We start from the raw sequence: 21,479 nt of genomic DNA, 5'->3' as shown, positions 1-21,479 counted from the left end.
GTCGGACTTTGCCATTTTATTTCTTTCTGCAATGTTGCTCTATAATACTTAAATTCTTGTTTATGATCCTCACTCCTGCTATTTTCTTTTCTCTCTCCTTTTGTCTTCTCCTCTTACTGGTTACACCTATCAGCTAATTGTAATCTGTTACCTCACTAGAAGTACCTCATAACTAATTTCTCTTTCTGATGGTGATGCTAGTGGTTGTTTCGTGAGTGAGGGGGCATGTTGTTGAGGGTTGCAGCTTCTCAGGGCATTGCTTGGGGGTTGGGAAGATTCCTTTCTAAGGACATGGGGGTTGTTCTGGCATGTGGTAATGGTTGGGGTTGTGGAGTTTTGCAAGGTTTGCTCAGCAGGAGGATACTACTTTTAATTGTGGGGGAGGGTGGAGGTGAAATAAGTCAGAATGTTCTTAATACCTCTAGAGTTTTACAAAGTGCTTAAAGATATAGTAGCTAGGAAAATATTAAGGGTGATTTAATATATCTACAAGAGGGGAAAGTTCCTGACATTTGGAATATATCTAATGTTGTCATATTTTTTAAGAAAGCCAAGCTACTAGAGGACATGTGTTCACATCGACCCATCTCCTTGAGAAATACAGTCACAAGGCTATTTGCCAAAATCTTAGCTACATGACTCACTCCTCTCCTCCCAGTGTCAGTTTCTCAACAGCAGCATAGGTTTGTACCTGGTAGGAACACTACTCGCCACACGGCAATTTTGGCACACAATGCTGCAGAAAAATCTAATACTAGAATAGGCATAATATTATTAGACACAGAGAAGGCTTTTGACAGTGTTGTGTGGGACTTTTTGTGGGCCGCGCTGGGTGCATTTTGCATTGGGGACAGATTAAATAAATTGGTATAGTCACTATAAAAGATCTTTGGTGCCAAGATCTGTTGTGGTACCTGGCAGGGGTGTGCGCTGTCCCAGTCTTATTTGCTCTTTATATTGAACCATACTTGAAATCGCTGCATATGAATGCTGGCATTCAGCCTCTGACTTTTGTTGGTTGTGAACTTAAACTAACTGCATATGCTGTTGATGTTGCCATTTTTGCTTCAAGTCTTTAATTTTGCTAGGTCATGTCATAAATGAAGCAGCTAGGTTTGGAACATTCTCTGGGAACAAGCTTAATGTACTCAAAATGCAGGTACTTGAATTAGAAGCCAGATCTACCAACCCAAGGGTTTCTACAACAGCTGTATACCTTGGTATTAAATTATGCATTAGGGTTGATGGTATTTTTAAATTAAATTATGAACCCTTGTTACTTTCAGTTATGTCAAAAGTTTGGCTTTCAAATAAACTCCTGATTAGTATCAATGGTTGCCGTAACATCAATAAAATGAATGTCCTGCCCAAAGATTTGTACTTCTTTAGGGCAATTCGACTGCGGGTCCCTGATTCATTTTTTAAGGCGTTATTGGTAGTTTTATATGAGGTTCCAAGCGGGCTAGACGTGCAATTCGCTTTATGAAACTCCCGTATAAGCAAGGGGTGGGGGGCTGCATCGTTCTAATTTTAAGTTATATTTCTGGGCAGTAGTCCCCAGTCACTTACATAGTTTGTTATTCCTGGAATAACCAGATACATCAGCTTTTGGATATCAACTAGCATTGGGGTGTCTGAGTTTAGGCTTTTTTTGTTAGTTTGGGGGGTCCTAATTATCACAAAGGGGTATGCTTTAAAGTTGTCAGGGACATGTTAAGTATATGGCAGGAAATTTGCATCAAAATTCCTATAGCAATGCTAAATAAAGATATGCCACTCTGAGATAATCTTGCCTTCCCACAAGTATTTGAGGATTCAGTCAGCAAGGATTGGGCAAGATTTGGGGTTCAGACTATCGGGCAACTCTACGATCTAAATGGATTTTGATAATTTTCTGGGCTACAGGCCTCTTTTGATCTCCCTAATAACTTATTTTTTAAGTACTTACAAGTCACAGATTACTTTTAATCAGGCTGCAAATATGTAAGCCAGCTCGGAAACCTTCAAAGATCACAATTTATCAAGATCTATGCAAGTATATTACTGATGATAATGCATAACTAGCGGAAAAGTGGAGCAGATTGCTATCCTCTGATATTCTTGTCTCTTTGATTCAGAGCATGCTTGAAATAGTTGACTGTTCAGTACACTCTATGAACCTAATACTACAACATTTTAAGACTATCTGCTTATTATATTATTGTATTATACCCTGGAAAAAATCTCAAAATGGTGTGCGAACATTGGCACCGATATGACAAGGGGCCATATTATTGTGATTGTTTGCCCCCCGTGCACATTTTAAAAGGTGTGTCGGCGCAAACAATCACAATGAACCATTTTAGGACGTATGCGCTGCCCGCAGGGCAGCGTCTATATGTGAAAACACGGAGCAGATGCTCTGTGTTTTCACAGTGCAGGCGGCACACACCTGCACTTTTACAGGGTAATGGAGCTCCTCTTGCAGGCACGTGCAGTCAGTGACTGCGCACACCTGCAAGAGGATGTCAGGGGGGTCCATGGAACCCCCTTTATCCCCTGAAGAGGTCTGCTCTCAGGAGGCACACTGAAAGTGCACCACCTTTTAAATGGCGCACTGTCAGAGCGCCGCCTGAGGGCTGCTTTGACTCTGCCCCTGCATCTGTATTATGGCATGGGTGCGGAGTCAAAGGAATTACCTCATTTGCATAGGACACGCCTTTCAGCAAATGAGGGAACACACTCTGAAGGTAGCGCTTTAAGTGCGCCAGCACTATCTGTATTATAGAAGGATGTGCACAAGCGTCTGCGCCCCATTTTATAATACCAAAGTTCCCAAGGGCACGCAAAGCAGGTTCAAACGCCCATTGCATCCAGGACACTTATTGTAATACGCTCCCAGATGTTCTAAGTGTGGTTAGTTAGCTGCAGATATTGTACATATGTTTGCCATGTGCCATGCTTTACAGGAATTTTGCGATGGTGTGACACACTAATATTATCCGGTTTAGGCTTTCAAGTTCATTTATCTCCCATAAAGATACTAATGAGAGTTAAGCTTGAATATGATTAGGGTATCAAATGATTGCGTTCAATATTAATAGTCTGTGCTCAGCTCTGCATTGCAAGGTCATGAGTTTCTTCCTCCCCTTGAAAGCCAGCCGAGTTGTGGCCTTCTCTTCGGCAAATCTACGACTCTGAAACGGCTTTGCCCAAAGCTAAAGGTCTCTCCTCTCTGAAAAAATCTGATTGAACTTTGGTAGGCTTTAACTGGGATTCTTTAAACTATATTGTTGATTAAATGCATTTTTACTAGTTGATCTCCATGGTAATCATGCTGTTCTATGTGATTCTCTATAATTCGAATGGTCATTTTTTTATCTTTCTCTTATTGGGCCATTTCCCCTATGTTTGAATCTGAATTTATATCTATTGAACATTAGAGGCACTATTGGTGACAACTGTAGTGATTCAGAAAGGATAAAGCTGGAGACCACGCCGGGACTCACAGCATTGAGCAGGCTGGAAACACCGTGTGACCCTAACAAGGGTGAACTTGGAGATTGGTCACTTGGCCAGTATGTCTGGGTGTGGAAGTTGCACAAAGAGAAGAGACAAGCAGCATAAAATGTAACTTAAAATGATGCAGCAAAACAAACAAGATGATGGACAGAATGTTGCACAATGGCAAAACATTCACCCCTAGTCACAGATCTGGGTTTAATCCATCGTTATTTTGCTCACCAAGCCACCCCAGCTCAGACAAGGCCATATGCAAATCAGTCTTGACCCTGTGCCTCATGGGAACAGTCCAGCCCGAACTGCCAAGCCATGTCTTCCCTGGACCGGAATCAAGTATCCTACGACCGGTTTCTGGCTATCATCCGTCTTCAGCCAGGATAGCTTGAGTCCAGTGGCGTAGTGCGCAAGGGACCTACGTCTGGGCATACCCTTCCCACATAGGGTGAACTGCAACACAAACAAGATGATGGACGGAATGTTGCACAATGGCAAAACATTCACCCCCAGTCACAGATCTGGGTTTAATCCATTGTTATTTTGCTCACCAAGCCACCCCAGTTCAGACATGGCCATATGCAAATCAGTCTTGACCCTGTGCCTCATGGGAACAGTCCAGCCCGAACTGCCAAGCCATGTCTTCCCTGGACCGGAATCAAGCATCCTAGGACCGATTTCTGGCTATCAGCCGTCTTCAGCCAGGATAGCTTGACGCCAGTGGCGTAGTGAGCAAGGGACCCATGTCTGGCCATACCCTTCCCACATAGGGTGAACAGCAACACAAACAAGATGATGGACGGAATGTTGCACAATGGCAAAACATTCACCCCCAGTCACAGATCTGGGTTTAATCCATCGTTATTTTGCTCACCAAGCCACCCCAGTTCAGACATGGCCATATGCAAATCAGTCTTGACCCTGTGCCTCATGGGAACAGTCCAGCCCGAACTGCCAAGCCATGTCTTCCCTGGACCGGAATCAAGCATCCTAGGACCGATTTCTGGCGATCAGCCGTCTTCAGCCAGGATAGCTTGACTCCAGTGGTGTAGTGAGCAAGGGACCCACGTCTGGGCATACCCTTCCCACATAGGGTGAACAGCAAAACAAACAAGATGATGGACGGAATGTTGCACAATGGCAAAACATTCACCCCCAGTCACAGATCTGGTTTTAATCCATCGTGTTTTTCCTCACCATGCCAGTCCAGTTTGAACCCAGCCATATGCAAATCAGTCTTGACCCTGTGCCTCATGAGAACAGTCCAGCCCGAACTGCCAAGCCATGTCTTCCCTGGACCGGAATCAAGCATCCTAGGACCGATTTCTGGCTATCAGCCGTCTTCAGCCAGGATAGCTTGACTCCAGTGGCGTAGTGAGCAAGGGACCCACGTCTGGGCATACCCTTCCCACATAGGGTGAACAGCAAAACAAACAAGGGACATAGGGTCAAGACTGATTTGCATATGGCTGGGTTCAAACTGGAATGGCATGGTGAGTAAAAAAATGATGGATTTCGGCCCAGATCTCTGTTCTGGAGTGAATGTATTACATTGTTCTGCATTCTGTCCATCAACTGTTGTTTTTGCATTCGTCACCCCGAGTGGGATGGGTATACTCAGACGTGAGTCCCGTGCTCTCCATGCCCTGGAATCAAGCTACCAGGCTGATGAGGGCTGAAAGCCCGAAACCGGTCCTTGGATGCTTGTTTCCAATCCAGGGAGGACCTGGCTTTTTAGTTCGGGCTGGACTGTTCCCATGGGGTACAGGGTCAAGACAGATTTGCATATGGCTGGGTTCTAACTAGAATGGCATGGTGAGCAAAAAAACTATGGATTTAGGCCGAGATCTCTGTACTGGGGTGAATGAAAGACATTGTTCTGCATTCTGTCCATCAACTGTTGTTTTTGCATTTTTCACCCCGAGTTGGACAGGTATGCTCAGACGTGAGTCCTGTGCTCTCCATGCCACCAGAATCAAGCTATCCAGGCTGATGAGGGCCGAAAGCCTGAAACCGGTCCTTGGATGCTTGTTTCCAGTCCAGGGAGGACCTGGCTTTGCAGTTCGGGCTGGACTGTTCCCATGGGGCACAGGGTCAAGACTGATTTGCATATGGCTGGGTTCAAACTGGAATGGCATGGTGAGCAAAAAAGCAATGGATTTAGGCCCAGATCTCTGTACGGGGGTGAATGTATGACATGGTTCTACATTCTGTCCATCAACTTTTGTTTTTGCATTTGTCACCCAGAGTGGGACAAGTATGCTCAGACGTGAGTCCCGTGCTCTCTATGCCACTGAAATCAAGCTATTCAGGAGGATGAGGGCAGAAAGTCCGAAACCGGTCCTTGGATGCTTGTTTCCAGTCGAGGGAGGACTTGGCTTTGCAGTTCGGGGTGGACTGTTCCCATGGGGCACAGGGTCAAGACTGATTTGCATATGGCTGGGTTCAAACTGGAATGGCATGGTGAGCAAAAAAACGATGGATTTAGGCCCAGATCTCTGTACTGGGGTGAATGTATGACATTTTTCTGCATTCTGTCCATCAACTGTTATTTTTGCTTTTGTCACCCCGAGTGGGATGGGTATGCTCAGACGTCAGTCCCGTGCTCTCCGTGCCACTGGAATCAAGCTATCCAGGGTGATGAGGGCTGAAAGCCCAAAACCGGTCCTTGGAATCTTGTTTCCAGTCCAGGGAGGACCTGGCTTTGCAGTTCGGGCTGGACTGTTCCAATGGGGCACAGGGTCAAGACTGATTTGCATGTGGCTGGGTTCAAACTGGAATGGCAAGGTGAGCAAAAACTATGGATTTAGGCCCAGATTTCTGTACTGGGGTGAAGGTATGACATTTTTCTGCATTCTGTCCATCAACTGTTATTTTTGCTTTTGTCACCCCGAGTGGGATGGGTATGCTCAGACGTCAGTCCCGTGCTCTCCATGCCACTGGAATCAAGCTATCCAGGCTGTTGAGGGCTGGAAGCCCGAAACCGGTCCTATGATGCTTGTTTCCAGTCCAGGGAGGACCTGGCTTTACAGTTCGGGCTGGACTGTTCCCATGGGGCACAGGGCCAAGACTGATTTGCATATGGCTGGGTTCAAACTAGAATGGCATGGGGAGCAAAAAAACGATGGATTTAGGCCCAGATCTCTCTACTGGGGTGAATGTATGACATTGTTCTGCATTCTGTCCATCAACTGGTGTATTTGCACTTAAAATGATGCAACAGCCTGGCCTTGTGATGATGATGCAGTACATTACTCCAAGTTATAAATGATTACCTGCCTACATTACTGACGTGAGCAGAGCCATACATATATGAACCAACCAGTGCTAAACTGCAAGAACAAACCCTTGTGGAGTGAGGCCAGTGTAGACTAGTGATCTTTCAATGTGGTGAGGCATACCACCTGTTGCCAACTGCAGTGATGCAGTGGGCAAGCCAGTCTTTTTTTAAAAGAATAGGGAGAGGGGGCTGGCCAGTTGACAAAAATCACATAAGTTCAGAAAAAGCACACATTGAACATTGCAGTTCTTTCATGGTGTAGTAACTGAGCCTGACCGTTCTCAGGAATATTTCAGGTTCATTTTCTCTAAAGTAGTTTTAAGAAAACGGTGCTAAACAGGACTATTGAAGATGATGGTTAAGTGGTGATACATAAAGCTGTTCATAATTATCAAGTTGTGCTCCCACAGGAGTGCTCTGAATGTCAGCTGAGTGATTCATGCAGGGCAATGGTCGGTGTCGTGCGAAGGATTTATGTGGTTGAAGAAAGTCAAGGTCAAAGAGATGATGCAGTGCCAATGAAAGTGGTTGTCATGATCTGTAGTATACACAGACCTTTCAGTGCTTGGCATGCTTGCAAGTGCAGTAGAGCAAACTCACATGTGCCATGCTTATTCCAGGAATTAAAGATTGCTGGTGCACCCAGACCATCAGGGCCACAAGGTGAAAGGCTTTGCTTCTTTAGTTTGTCTACTATGTAAAGGTGCAGGAGCACAGTTAATGAAACTACATTTCCCACAAAGCCACAGAACTCTCACAAACTTTGGAGACCGTGGACATCTTGAGGTTTACTTGTGGGCCAGCGCATCCTTGCTAGTCACCCAAGATCCTGTTTTCTGACCCATAGAAATCTTTCCATATAATTTGTTTGAAGTCAACGCTCAATGCAAAGATGCATTCAAACTATTTCAATTATAATTTGGATAAGAATTTCAAAATTTGAAAGTACTTTTTCAGAAATTATGTTAAAGGGTTTTACATGTTTGGTTACCAAACTATATGACAAAGCTTAAGAACAGCCTTGAGTATAAAGTAGAACCTGAGAACGTTTTTTCACAATAAAATAAGATTTTTTACTTCATCAGGGAAGGGAGTGAGGTTATGTCAAAACCCATGTAATATTAATTACCCAGATATTATTTGTGTTTTAGTTTCAGGAACGTCAGAGTTCCATAGTTTAAGACATAGAGATATCCTAGGGCTAGATGGAGGTGGCTAAATACCGGTTAGTAAAGCCAAAATGCGGTAAATTTCAGCCTTACCGACCGGTATTTAGCCCTGTGCGATGTAGGTATTACCGAATGCCATCGGTAATAACGAATCGTTAAATTTAAGGGAATTCAGTTACCGATTCCTTATTTACCGATCGGTCGACACCGAACCCCCAAAATACTGAATCGGTAAATAAGGAATCTGTAAAAATTAGGTAATGCGATGTACCAAAATTCAGTAATACCGAATTTGTACAAATTCGCTATTTAAGAATTGGTAATTACCACTGACCCAGAGCAGGTGGTAATCAGGTGCAGTGCATAAAAACAGGCCCAAAATGCAACAGTGTGAACACTTTGCGAGCAGCAGGACAGAGGGTTTGGAGATAGGAAGAGTGGTGTACAGACTGCGTGTCACACGGTTCCAAATGACTGAGCCAGAAATACATGCAAGGTACAGGCTATACCCACACACCATCCTAGACCTGATACGGGACCTGCAACCTTACCTGGAGCATCAGACACCAAGGGCGCACGCAATACCCACTCATGTACAGGTACTCTGTTGCCTGCACCTCCTGGCATCAGGAAATTACCAGGGTTTGATAGCCGCAGCAGATGGTGTGTCACAGAGCTGCCTGTCCTGTTTCTTCAACTCCTTCCTGGAAGCCATGATGCAGAGAATGCATCACTACATACGCATCCCCAGCACACAGGCGGAGCTGCAGAAGACAAAGCTGGATTTCTATCAAAAGGCACAGTTCCCACGTGTAATAGGCTGCATCGATGGGACCCACATACCAATCTGCCAACCTGCAGCTACAGAATACATATACCGCAACCGCAAATCCACTCACTCATCAACGTGCAGGTGATATGTGATGCAGGCTTTATCGTTACTGACATTGTGGCCAAATTCCCAGGGAGTACCCATCATTCCTACGTATTCAGGAACAGTGGGATCTATACACGTCTGCCTGCTGGTGAATTTGGAGAAGGATACATACTAGGTAAATCAATGCGACACACCCTAATGTATACCTTGGATGAACGTATTGGTGACGTATTGGTGACCCAAATTAATGGCATTTTATTTCCCATTCAGGTGAAAACGCATATGCCGTCTGGTCATTTATACTAACTCCATACCTCAACCCATCCAGCCCAAGGGAGAGGAGATACAATGTGGCACATAAAAGCACACACAACGTTGTGGAGTGCACCTTTGGACTACTAAAAAGCAGGTTTCGTTGTCTCCACAAAAGTGGAGGTGCACGTCAGTACCGCCCCATCATCTGCTGCAAAATAATAGCAACATGCGCAATGTTGCATAACCTGGCCACAAAGAAAGGAACAGCAGTGGAACTTACTGACTCTGAGGACAAGGGTGAGGACTATCCACAGCCGGAGCACGGCACAGCTGGTGTGGCAACAGCACCGGATGGGAGACACAGACGGGCTGAGATAACATGCAACTATTTCTGAGTGAGTAAGGAGACATAGCCTGTTACTGTATTTGAGTGATGGTGTTTAATGAACAGTGCACACCACCAAAATCAGAATCAGTGTCCATACACCAATAGGTTACATCACCCATTTCAGTACAACCATAGCATGGCTGTCTCTATTTCTTGCGCCCACGCGCTGCACTGCCACGTTCCTTTGCCCCACTGTCTGCACTGCCGGTTTGTCCATGGCCAGCGCTGTGGCGTTCACTGCGCCTCCTGGTCTCGGTGGGAGAGGGCGTAATGCTACTACGGTTAGTAGCCTTCTCAATTTCACCCCATCAGCTGTAGTGGCCACCTTGCCTGTTTGCAGCAGTTCAAGAGCATTGGTCATTGTGACCATCCCCCTAGCCACATCCCGACTACAGTGTGCCATCTCCTCCTGCATGGCTATTGAGCGTCTGCACATGAGAGAGGTTGCAGTGTACAGGCGGTTCACCGCCTTGGTGTAATTGTCCAGCTTCTGCCTCTCCCTGCGCCTAGACAGGCGGTCCTTCTCCAACTACTGCAGAGCTGCCTCACAGCCGAAGCAACGTTACTCATTCCCTCAGCCATGGTGGTGGTAATGGCACTGATGCCCTTTTCGATGTGTGCCATCTCCCACTGCACTGACCTGATCGCTCTCCCTTACAGGCACTGGACCTTCACCATGTTGCCTTCAAGCCCAGCGAACACACTGTCATCTTCGCCCTGGATGTGAGGACTGGCTGCCCTTGCCCTGCGGTGTCGGGAAGATATGTGGGCATACTCTGTTGGGAACTGTGATCTTGCCCTGTTGCCGTCCTCAGCCACTGTCGACTGTTGGACCCCTGTGCTGTCCTCCTCGGACACCTCCATCTGCTGGAGGGTGGGCACTGCATACCTCCTGCCTGACGGTGGTGGTGGCGTAGATTGTGGCAGTGGTGATAGTGATGGTGGCGTTGTTTGGAGCTGTGGTGATGGTGGTGGTGGTGGTGTTGATGGTGGTGGAGATGGGGTTGTGTGGCCTGCAGGCGACTGATCCTCCTTCTCTTGTCTCCCCTCTGGCCTGGGTGCCTTCCTTCTGCTCCCCTCTATTGCACTGCGAGATGTCTCGCCTGTGAAGACAGAATGTAGATATGCTCACTTATCTGGCAGCATTTGCATTGTAATAAACATTATGCCTGCCAATCACACTGACTGTCCTCTGCTTGCTAATTGCTGTCACATGCCTTTGGGTTTGCTAGACTGACTATTCTGAACATGTGTTACTACTGACTACTGACTACATCTCCCATAATGCATTGCAAGTTATGAGTAAAACATGGACTGGAGTGGGAGTCCCTATGCCTCTCTGGGGATTGGGGGTGGGGAGGGGGTGCATGGCATGCTGTGCATGAAGCTTACCTTGTTTGTTGGCAGCTCTGGCCGAGCTGTCTGCGTCGCCAACACCACTCACACTCTCTGGCTGGAGGGTTGACTCAACCATGAGCTCCGGGGCTGTTGGTGCAGATGCTCTGCTCCTCCCTCCACCAGTTTTGCTGGCCTGCTTCTGCCTCTCTGCCATCCTCGCCTTCGCAGTCTTCCTCGGTCTTCCTCGGGTCATACCATCTTTTTTGTATATCCCTAATGGAGTGCTGGGTGACTTTGATGGCATTAATCTTGTTCTGGATGGCAAGCCAGATTTGTCTTTTTTGCGATTCTGGCACATGCAGGGACTGCTTGCCAAACATCTTGTTATGGTCCTTGGTGACATCTTCGATTAGGACCTCCAACTCCCTCTCGCTAATCTTCTGCTCTCTCTTTTCCTTTCTGCTCCCTCCTTCTCTTTCTCCTGGTTTGCCATTTTTCTTGGGTTTGTTTGCAAGAAGAGGCTGTGTGGCTCCTGGCTTCTCTGCTCAGCTCCCTGCCTCACAGTCAGCTCCAGGTTCAGTGCAGCTGCCTGGGTGTGGCCACTTCCTGTTTGGGAGGTAATTGGGATGCACAGGATTGGCCGATTCCACATTTTCCAATTTTTAAACTGGGATTCGGTATTTTTTATTTACCGATCCATTCCGTATCGCTATTTTTTACCGATTAATACCGATTCGGTAATATTTAGTGAATCTTTACGTACATCGGAGATACCGATTTCTTAATACCGATTCGGTAAAATTTGGTATTAATGAATCGGTATTTCACGATTACCTACATCTAGCCCCTAGAGGTATATCATTATTTTAGATTGTTAGATGTCCAACCACAGAGATAAGGTACTAAAGATATCTTTTCTTTAAATATTCACTTCAGTCCAGCAGATGTTAGTGCCAGCAGAAGAAACGCAGGTAGACCGATGAGTCGGAGTGGTAATATCTTGTGTGTATGGGACATGATGCAGTGTGGAAAAGTACATCGCTAAAATTGGAGCAAAATGTGAAAGCCATCTAACTTGACCATCGTTTTATGGAATAATTGTACATTTGAATAGTGTGAGTATAAGTACATTAATTGAAGAAGGGACATGTAGCAGTTGGTGGTTTTTGAAGATAGGACTCATAAGGCACTGTTTTTCCAAGTGTTTTTAACAACTGCTTAGGAAGGATGGTTGTGAATCTGAGTGGGGTCTGCCCATCAGTGAGTGTGTGAGCAGTGAAGAGGTGGAGCATCCTGAAATTATGGAATGCGTGATGGTGGTTGGAAAGAATCAGTTGAGCCACTGTGTGTATAGATGAGCCCCTGTTTAATGAGAAGAAAAAAGATCATTGCTACAATAGCTCCAGTTCAAGGCACGTTGTTTTCTTTGAATACAACACTTCTCTACTGATGCCTTCCCTCCTCCCTTAGTTTATCACTCTCTCGTAGTGTGTTTTCTTCTCTTACATTCCTTTCCTTTCCCTTCCCTTTAACTTCCTTGATTTCCTGTTTCTGTCTTCCCTTCTCTTTCTTTGCCTTCCAGTTTTCCTTTCGGAGACACTCCACACTTCCTTTTCTCTCCCTTTCTCTAATTTTCTATACGGCACTATTGCTTTCCTCCCCCTTTCTTTCAGATTTCCCTGCGACTCATCAAGTATTAAAACAATTACTTTTTTTATAGTGCTCCATAAAAAACCATGGGGCATACTCTCAAGGAATTATCGCTGAGTTAATGGCACTTTATCGCAGCCAAAGTGGTGATAAATGTATTGCCCCATGCACAAGCTGGTGCTAACAGCCCATAGCACCAGTTTACCCGCGATAGCAGCCGCAAAAAACATTGCCACAGACGACCCTGGCAACTATCGCTAATGAGATGCAGGGTAGGCGTTCCCGTGCCAAAAGCCGTGACAACATCACGTTGCAACATTCTCAACAACCAGCCAAATCATTGAAAGGACCACGAAACATGCAATAAGGTGTGTTAGCTGCAAGAAAGTAACACCTGCCCTGACCTGGTGTAAATTCGGATGACAACCTGTACCAGAAAAAGGAGCCCAGCCCAGAGTCACACCTGAAGGACAACAGATGCCATGGAGCCACTGATCATGCATCTCGGAGCGCCAAGAGGGCCACAACTCCCACCGCCACCACACCCAGGCCCGCCACCCCCCCAGACACCCACCGGAGTGAGCTGGCCCGGCGTACGTCAGGCCAGCGTAGGGGTGTGAATAAAAGGCACCAACTATGGGTGTGGTCCTCTTCCGGAATGCCAAACGTCTCTGCCAGGGTGGCACCTCTCACCTCACCACGAGGTCAGTACCGGTGCCGTGAGCAGGGTTGCCTGCGATCCTGTGTGCCTGCTGCACACTGGGACGCTAGTCCCCGAACCTGTCTTACCCGCCCTTGCGCACCCAGGCCTCAATGCCCACCTGCTGACACCGGCGTGTGTCGAAGAGGGCCCATCACGCACCGGTGCAAGCTCCAAGCCCAATGCCCACGACCCTAGCAACCTGCTATGACCTTCATGGCCTCAGAGAGAAACACATGCAGTACTCGTTTACGTACTATACTGGCTGACACAGCAGACTAGTAGGTCTCACATTTGGAACTGAATCTTGATTACACCATGGCAGAGCACATTAAGTATGGCTGTGTTTAGGTCACGATACTCCCTTCGCTGTGGTGCCACCAGGTCTTATTAGTGCATCACAACCACAAGATTCTGTGGGCCCATGCGGACTACTGCCCTCGGCCAACACTGCGCTCGAGTAGGTCACACAATTGGAACTGAGCATCGATTTTTCAAAGGCAGAGTACATATCATTGCATGCAAGGAGAGGCGTAAGAGGATGACGCGTTGCATTTGGGCAGAAAAAAGGATATTCGTTACGGAGGTGATCGATCACTACCAACAACTGCCCTAGTGTCACTAACTCTGTGCATCGTGAGCCTACAACACATGGCTGTGGGCCACTGCTGCCTACGGCCTACACTGCGCTCCAGTTGGTCACAGAGTCTTGATTTAGCAATGGCGGAGTTCATAGGAGTGTACCAGCATCCTCGCAGACTGTATCTCCTCTCAGCCCCGGTGCCACTAAGTCTGTTTCCCTACGTTCATGGACACTCTCTAGTTGAACATTGGTGGAGTCAGAGTCTATGGACTAGGGGTAGCTTTCATCCTCTGTAGCTGATACCGAATTGGTGGTGGCAACAAGGTTGTGGCAATCCAATCCTCCATTTGCTGCTTCCAGATAGCTTCAAACCTCTGCATCCTGCCCTGGAGGACACCTTCCACTGTCTCCCGCAACCCTCCGCCACATTGACCTTTGACATCGACGAGGACCCGCTCAGTCTGCGTGGCCCTACCTCAGTGCACCACAAGTCACCATCCCGTGGAGCCTGTGCTGGCCACTGTGCATCCGGGGCCGCTAACTCTGTGCTGCTCAAGTCAGGGACCCTGTCTGAATGAATATTAGATGACCTCTGTGACAGTGGTATTGGGCTCATCGATAACATGTGTATGTGGCCCTGCGCTGTCCGCTGCCACTGGCCTCAATTGCGGTCCACCAGGGCTCACACATCAAACAAGTGTTGACTGGCCTGGACGTCGCATCACTGCAGGAGGCACACACCACCATCGCCAGGGCCAACTCCAACCACCATCTGCCAGAGTCGAAACAGTGGTACTGGCAGACTAACGGAGTTGCTCACACCTGTCATGGATGCCATCATCTGCCTGATCCCCTGCTCAGCACTCCAGGTGCAACTGACTCAGTGCACCACAACCCATGGACAGTTGCTGATTGAGTTTTGTGCTGTGGAGAGGTTGCGCAGCAATGTCACCTTAGGCAGTGTGGGAGACATGGGACGTTGATGAGAAGATGATGCAGGTCTAACACACCCCACTGCATCTGCATCAGGAATATCCTCAATGGACACAATCCTAGTCATTTTCATCATATGAGCGTACTCAGCTCTAGTGCCCCAACCTCAGTGCACTGCAAGTCATGGACACTTCTGTTTGCATGTTGGGTGACCTCTGTACTTGCTCCAGCTCCATCCTTGTTGCTCAGCAGTTGACTCTGTTATGCAGGTGTTTTCAGTTTCCGTTGCACTGGTGTCCACTGTTCAAGTTGTTGCCATCTCCAAGCACTATGTGCGGGCTGGCTTACACTCACACCACACACATCCATCACGGGCGTCACTGTACATGTGGTGCTGTCAATACAGGGGCTGGGTGCACGTGCCCTTAGCCAGTTCAACATAATATCTGTATCCGTCCCTGTGGTCTTGTTGTATGCATGAGTGCCCTGGGCCCTACGACATTACAATGTGATGTGTACAGTGGGCGCAGACATGTCACCGCAGGCAGCGGGTTGGAGCTTGGTCATGTAGCTTTGTCGTCACCCACTCAATTCATAAGAGGAGTGGCCTGGACCGTCGTACGCAGAGCACACATGGGTGTGTGGCTGATATTTGCATGCCCCTGGGCTTGGTTCAGTTCAGGGAAAGTGCATCTGCATGTGTTTCCATGGCAGTGTGGGTCTCCTTTGTGGGGTAAAGGTGATCCTTGAAGGATAATACACACCCATGTATGGGATCTAGTTCACCTTCCATGGGTTCAGACCTCACCCGCAGCTATTCGGCCACCTTCTTTTGGCTTTCTGACACCTGGCATTGGGGCGCTATGTGTGGGTGAGTAAATTGTTATGATCCAGCCGTGTTTGCGGGTGCTTCCTGTTGTGTGGTCTGTTGCAGGGTCTGTGTTCTTCTCTAAGTTGCTTGGCTGCCCTGGTCCTGGTGGTGGATTGCGTGGGATGTCCATGGGCTGTTGTAGGATGTCAGTGTTGAAGGTATGGTGGTCCTCTTTGGCATCACTGATATGTGGTCTTCTGTGCTCTGCTGGAGGTGTTGTGTGTCACTCTGCAATGTGAAGGGGAGATGCATGTTGACATTGTGTTGACATGTATGTTGGCGCATTGCTCTAGTTTACATGCAGACTGTATGACAATGTATATTGTGACTGTTTGGGAGGTGCAGGATTTCGATGCGGGACGGTGTACATTTGGACTACATGACGGGTGTGAGGTTGTACGCATACATTTCCATTTCAGAGTTTCCAGCTCTGTCAGATGTAGTAGGCCCGTTTCTGCATGTGTGTGGAGCCTGTTCTGTATTCTGTTCTGCAGTTTCGGGTTTGTGCATTGTACCACATTGTCGTCAATGTGGTTGTGCTGTTCTTGCAATGTGTGTGTGCTGGAGTGTGCCACAGGGATCAGGGACATGATCCAGGGTCATTGTGGGTGTGCAGTGTGCTACACCTCGTTGTGCATGTGTGCCGTTGTGCCCATCTCCCGACCTTACCCCTAGACCCTGGTTGTTACTCACCCTGTTGATGTTGTGTCAGGTCCTCTCGAGCTGTGTCCGTACTCCCTACTCTTTGCACCGTCTCTACACTGATGACTGTGGCCTTTATTTCCTCCAGTTCCTCCTGTGGTGCAGGACTCCCACCTCCTGTCGCCGTTGCTGCCTTCCTGTTAGCAGCAGGTTTGTGCCTGGTTTAGATTATCACATCATGCCTGCGCCTCTTGACCTCCTCAATTGGCCTCCTCAACATTCCCGGTGGTCTACTTGTGGGTCAGTTGATGGTGGTGTTCTGCCACCTCCGTGACGCTGATCTGGTTTTGCTGCGGACCGCACCCAGTCTTCCTCACCCTCTTCTCTTTGGCTATCCCCATCCCAGTTGTTCCTTGCTGGTGGTCTGTGGGGCTCGTGTTGGCCTCTGCGTTTGGTCAGGGTGCATCCATGTTGCTATGCACTTTGGATTGTTTCTGGTGTTTTGTTTCTGAAGTTTTTATAGTGCATTTTCCCACCAGACGTGTGGGATTTGCAGGCCTGTCGCTGGTTTTTGTGCCGCGATTGGCCTCATCGCAGGATTTTTTGCGTTTGCGTTTCGCATTTTTGTGGTGTGTCGTTGATTTTAACACGGACATTTGACATGCTATCTGGAGACTATCGCATGGTACAGCCGTGTTGGGAATGCATCGTTAACACAGCGTACTTTTCCCGCTATAGACTGCGATGTTGGAAGTTGAGTTAAGTTACTTTTGAGATGGTTATCGCACGTTCTTGAGAATATGCCCCCATATTTGGCCATGTCTGCGAACTGTAAACATTATGAGGCAGTAATCCCCAGTAAATGTTCAATTTATTGTCTCAAAAACGATGGAAGCTTTGCCACGACTCATGAGTTGCAGGTTTCACAGTTGTAACGGGTAGTTACTATAGCCATCTTGCTAGTAGCTCCATATTTAAAGAAGGAGCTGCTGAGATTGTTTTCAGAACTCTGCCAGTATTATGTTTTTATGAACTAAATGCTGTGGATTATGTTTATTAGACTAACGTGATTATGTGAGCGCTCTGTATGGAGAGGAGGAAATATCCCTGTGGTCGGGGACCTAAAAGCTCTAAAAGTCTGATGTGTTTAGCTCAAATGCACCTGTGCTGTTAGACTAAGAACAGTGAGCACTGAATACATATACAGACTCACACTTCTAATTATTTTCATGTGTGATGTCTTTAAAGTGTGATCCATTCCCCAAAAGGGTGATTTGAGCTCTCTTTTTACTCATGCCAGCTGTGAAGAAAAGCATCTTGCTGAATCAGGAAATGCTGCATTGTGGCATGCTACATTCAATATAAAGACAACCTCTTAGCCAGCACAGTGAACACCTGGAAAAACCATGACTCCATGGGGCATATTTACGAGAATTGTGGCGTAGTGCAGCTTAGCATGGGTATGCTCAGATGTGGGTCCCGGGCTCACTGAGCCACTGGATTCAAGGTAGCCTGTCTGATGGGGTGTGATATCCAAAAACCGGTCCCAGGATGCTTGTTTCCAGTCCACAGAGAAACTGGCTTGGCAGTTTGGGCTGGACTGTTCCCATAGGGAGCCGGGTCAAGACTGATTTGCATATGGCTGGGTCCTAACTGGGGTCCTAACTGGGTTGGCATAACTCAGATCTGTGACTAGGGGTGAATGTTTGACAATGTTCCGCATTCAATCCATCATCTTTATGTGTTGCAACAGTGTAGCAAGTTACCTTGCTGTGCTGCCCTGCTTCACAGAGAAAAGGCAGGAATGCACTGCATTCATCCAATAGGTTACATTACTGTCCTACCCCCCTGTACTGGTGCCCTTTTGGGTAGCCTTGCACCAATGTAGGCACCTTTGTACTGTGGTGCAAGAGTGCCTGTGTAGTAGGCAGGATTGTTTTGGTGCAAGAAAGGGCTCCTTCCTGCACCAATACATGGGTGCAGCAGAATGTAGCATCCATAGAAAGAGAAAAAATTAGGAGAAATAAAGATATTTCTCCTTGTTACGACCCCCCTGGGGAGGGTATCTTTTGGTCCATTCCCAGGTTTACCAGGCTTGGTAAAACTGGAAAGGCATTAAAAATCATGGTAATTGTGTGAAAATACCCACGGCAACGCCCATGGCATGCCTCCCTTGTGCAGAGTAATGCAACGTAGCGATCTGCACTGTGTTTCATTTCTCTCTATACTTAAGCCATTCAAAGCCATGCAAAGTGGCTGTGCATGGCTTCCTAAATATGATTTAATGGTTTACGGTATATATGTACCAAATTGCATGGTGTAAGCATGGCGCAAAGCCCTCATAAATATGCCCCTAGGTGTCGAGCCCCAGCATGGCCCAGCTGCACAGCACTACTTTAAAAGGACGTGTATATCTTTTTAAACTATTTCTTACCCACAACACAGTGTAGGCGCTCTCCTTTCCATTCTAGCTATAGTATTTAATTAGACGTACATTGTCACACAATAGAATGTTCTTCATCTAAATTTTGTACAATCTGCATTATTAGACCTAATTCCTGTCAGTCATGTTATGTTTTGGTTAAGTTCTACTATACGTTAGCTGTCTCATGCTTTACGTTGTTATAAATGACACTTTGTCAAAGCTCAATGTCCACCTTGGCAATGGATTATTCACATATTTACAATACTTATGTGCTGACGTAATTCTCATATCAACGTTATTTATTAACTGCTAATTTGATACATTGTTGTATAGATCCTACTCTACCATGTTTATCATTTTCAATACTTTAATAAAACAATTTTATGTGTCCAGAAAGATCGTGGAATTTGTGCCCATTTGAGTTTAATCCATCAATGTGTGTTGGTGCCCCAGGTCCTGAAACTTGGGGCCCTATAATGCATTGTGCCCCTGGGTGCAACCGGTGTGAGTATACTATTTATGCACCCTAATAGCACAATGGCATTACATATGGGGCCACAGGTACTTGTGTGGTCCCTTCTGTAAAACTAATAGAGGGTGTGCACATGTAGCACCAGTGTTATCTTCAGAGGGGATTCCCTCATTTGCATGACACAGTGGCCCTATGCAACTGAGGAATTACCTTTCCGCTGTGCCCACACCATATTATGAATGCAGATGGAGAGACAAACAGGCCCCAAGGTTTTTTTTAACACAGCGCAACAAAAGGATGGCATACACTGTCAGTGCACCCCCTGTGGGAAGCCTGCTTGTGGGGGCAAAGGGGGTTCCAATGGGCCACCCAGGCATTCACACTCATGACTGCTGCTGTGCGCACTGCAAAACATGAAGCAGAAATACCATATAATGTATCCATCAAACTGGTAAAACAAGGAACCATAAATTATGTTGCCATATTTCAAATAAAAGAAACCAAATTCATGTTTCTGACAACGGGTGTATGAGCAATCCAGCCTTTAAATGGGCAAAGGGTAGGACCAGCCGCGGTCGGCAGTAAGAGTTCCTGCAGGGCGGTGACGTGGGGAGGGGGAGGGGCAGGGTGGGGAGTAGTAATGTATGGATTACAGAGTTAACAGGTAAGTAACCATATAAATAAATAAAACAAATTTTGTTGCGTGCACTGCATCACCAAATGCGATGCAGTGCGTGCAACGAAATTCGTTTTATTTATTTTGTATGTTTACTTACCTGTAAAACTCCGTAATCCATACATTACTACCGCCCACCGTGCCCATCCCGCTCCCCACGTCACCGCCCTGCAGGAACTCCTACTGCCGAATGCGGCTGGGTAGGACAGTCCTATCTTATGTGCGGAGTTCTCTGACCCGACTGCGCAATCTCCGCAATCGAAAACTTACTATTTAAGTCATAGTTTGTGATTATCAAAAATGTGGCAACTTACACATAAGTGCAAGTTTACCATTATAAATCGGGTCCGTCTTTTCTGTCACGTGATCACATTAAATGGACTTGTATTGAGATGCATTGTACATATACTTAGTCCATTTGTCATGTGTTCAGGTATTGGCTCCAACTGACTTTTTTTCTGCCGAGAGCTCTGAGTAGTTGAAATGACAAATTTGTTTTGATCTTTTGCTTTGCTGCCTGCTGTTTAGCATTAAACACTGATTGGACTCTAGGCTTACCAATATCTTGTATTTTATTTTTAACAAGTTGTTTTTCCCCAAATCTCACTGGTAAAAGTTTCAATTTGGTTGCAATGCTCAGAAGCATTTCATAGTAATTTGTTACGTCGATTTCGTCTACAATACACAGTCGCTTTTTAGTAATAGCTTGGAGCGAATCAATGATAAGCTCATAAGATACCGAAAAGATTGTTAGCCAGATTCAGACTTACTTACAATACATTAACACTACAGTTTGGTCGTGTGATTTTTCAGCGGCTGCCCACAGTGGGATCTCATTGAGGTCGCAAACATGAAGCATTTTATTATGAAGATATTTTGCATCATGGACCGTGAAATTCCAAATCAATCCCACACAGCAGCCGTCACAGTCAGAGTTAATGAAATAGCAATTTGGTGGCGCACTAGGAGGTCTTCTAAAAGACCATAGTGCTTGGAACACATTTCCAATCCAAAAACACACTGCATCAAGTGTAATGCATATCCCATATCCTCCCGTAGCCAGAAATGCAGTCACAGGGGCAACTGTTGGGCGCACTGTAATGGATTTTCTGTAGCAAATGGCAATTCCACACCAATTAGTTCATGTTGCCAGGTAGCAGAGACAAACAACATGCATTAGCAGTCAATCTTACGCTTGGTGAAGCACACAAACATGAGGCATTGCATCGACAGCACTTAATAAACAAAATAACGCTCTTTTATTTGATGTAATATAGCATATCTCGCCGAAAACTATGCGTGATGTATTCAAATTAACAATTTCATCATCGTTATTATATCATCAAAGATACTTCTTCTTTCCAATAAACAACGTTTTTATTTGGTAAAACTATGTAGACAGGCACTAAGTAACAGAGGAATAACCCCTTTGTCAATAGTATTCGTCGTTCTCAAGTTAACATTATTGGAGTTCTTAAAAAAAAAAACGTTTTCTCAAAATAACAGGAGACCAGAAATGCATTCAGAAACACAGGCATAACTCGAAAAGACACATCAGTCAAATTGGATTTCAAGAACTGCTTACAACGTGCCCTCTAGCAGGAAGATTAAAAAACACATATTTCAGACATGGGCGCTGAGCAAATGGACTGGCAGCATCACACAATACACAAAACCTATGTGGGTTTCTTTAGCACAGCTGTTGCTATAAAGACATATTCACTT

At 46.3% G+C, this 21,479-nt stretch overlaps 1 protein-coding gene across 1 annotated transcript in view; it reads right to left on the bottom strand.

Moving 5' to 3' along the window:
• The window catches only part of PCDH15 (protocadherin related 15), a 2,579,312-nt gene that overhangs the window by 1,719,250 nt on the left and 838,583 nt on the right, over window positions 1-21,479 (bottom strand). The window lies entirely within an intron of this gene.

This window comes from Lissotriton helveticus, chromosome 5_1 (genome assembly GCF_964261635.1).
Source record: "Lissotriton helveticus chromosome 5_1, aLisHel1.1, whole genome shotgun sequence".
Lineage (NCBI taxonomy): Eukaryota > Metazoa > Chordata > Amphibia > Caudata > Salamandridae > Lissotriton > Lissotriton helveticus.
Note: the sequence above shows the minus strand (reverse complement) of the source record. Positions and strands in the feature narration are given on the sequence as shown.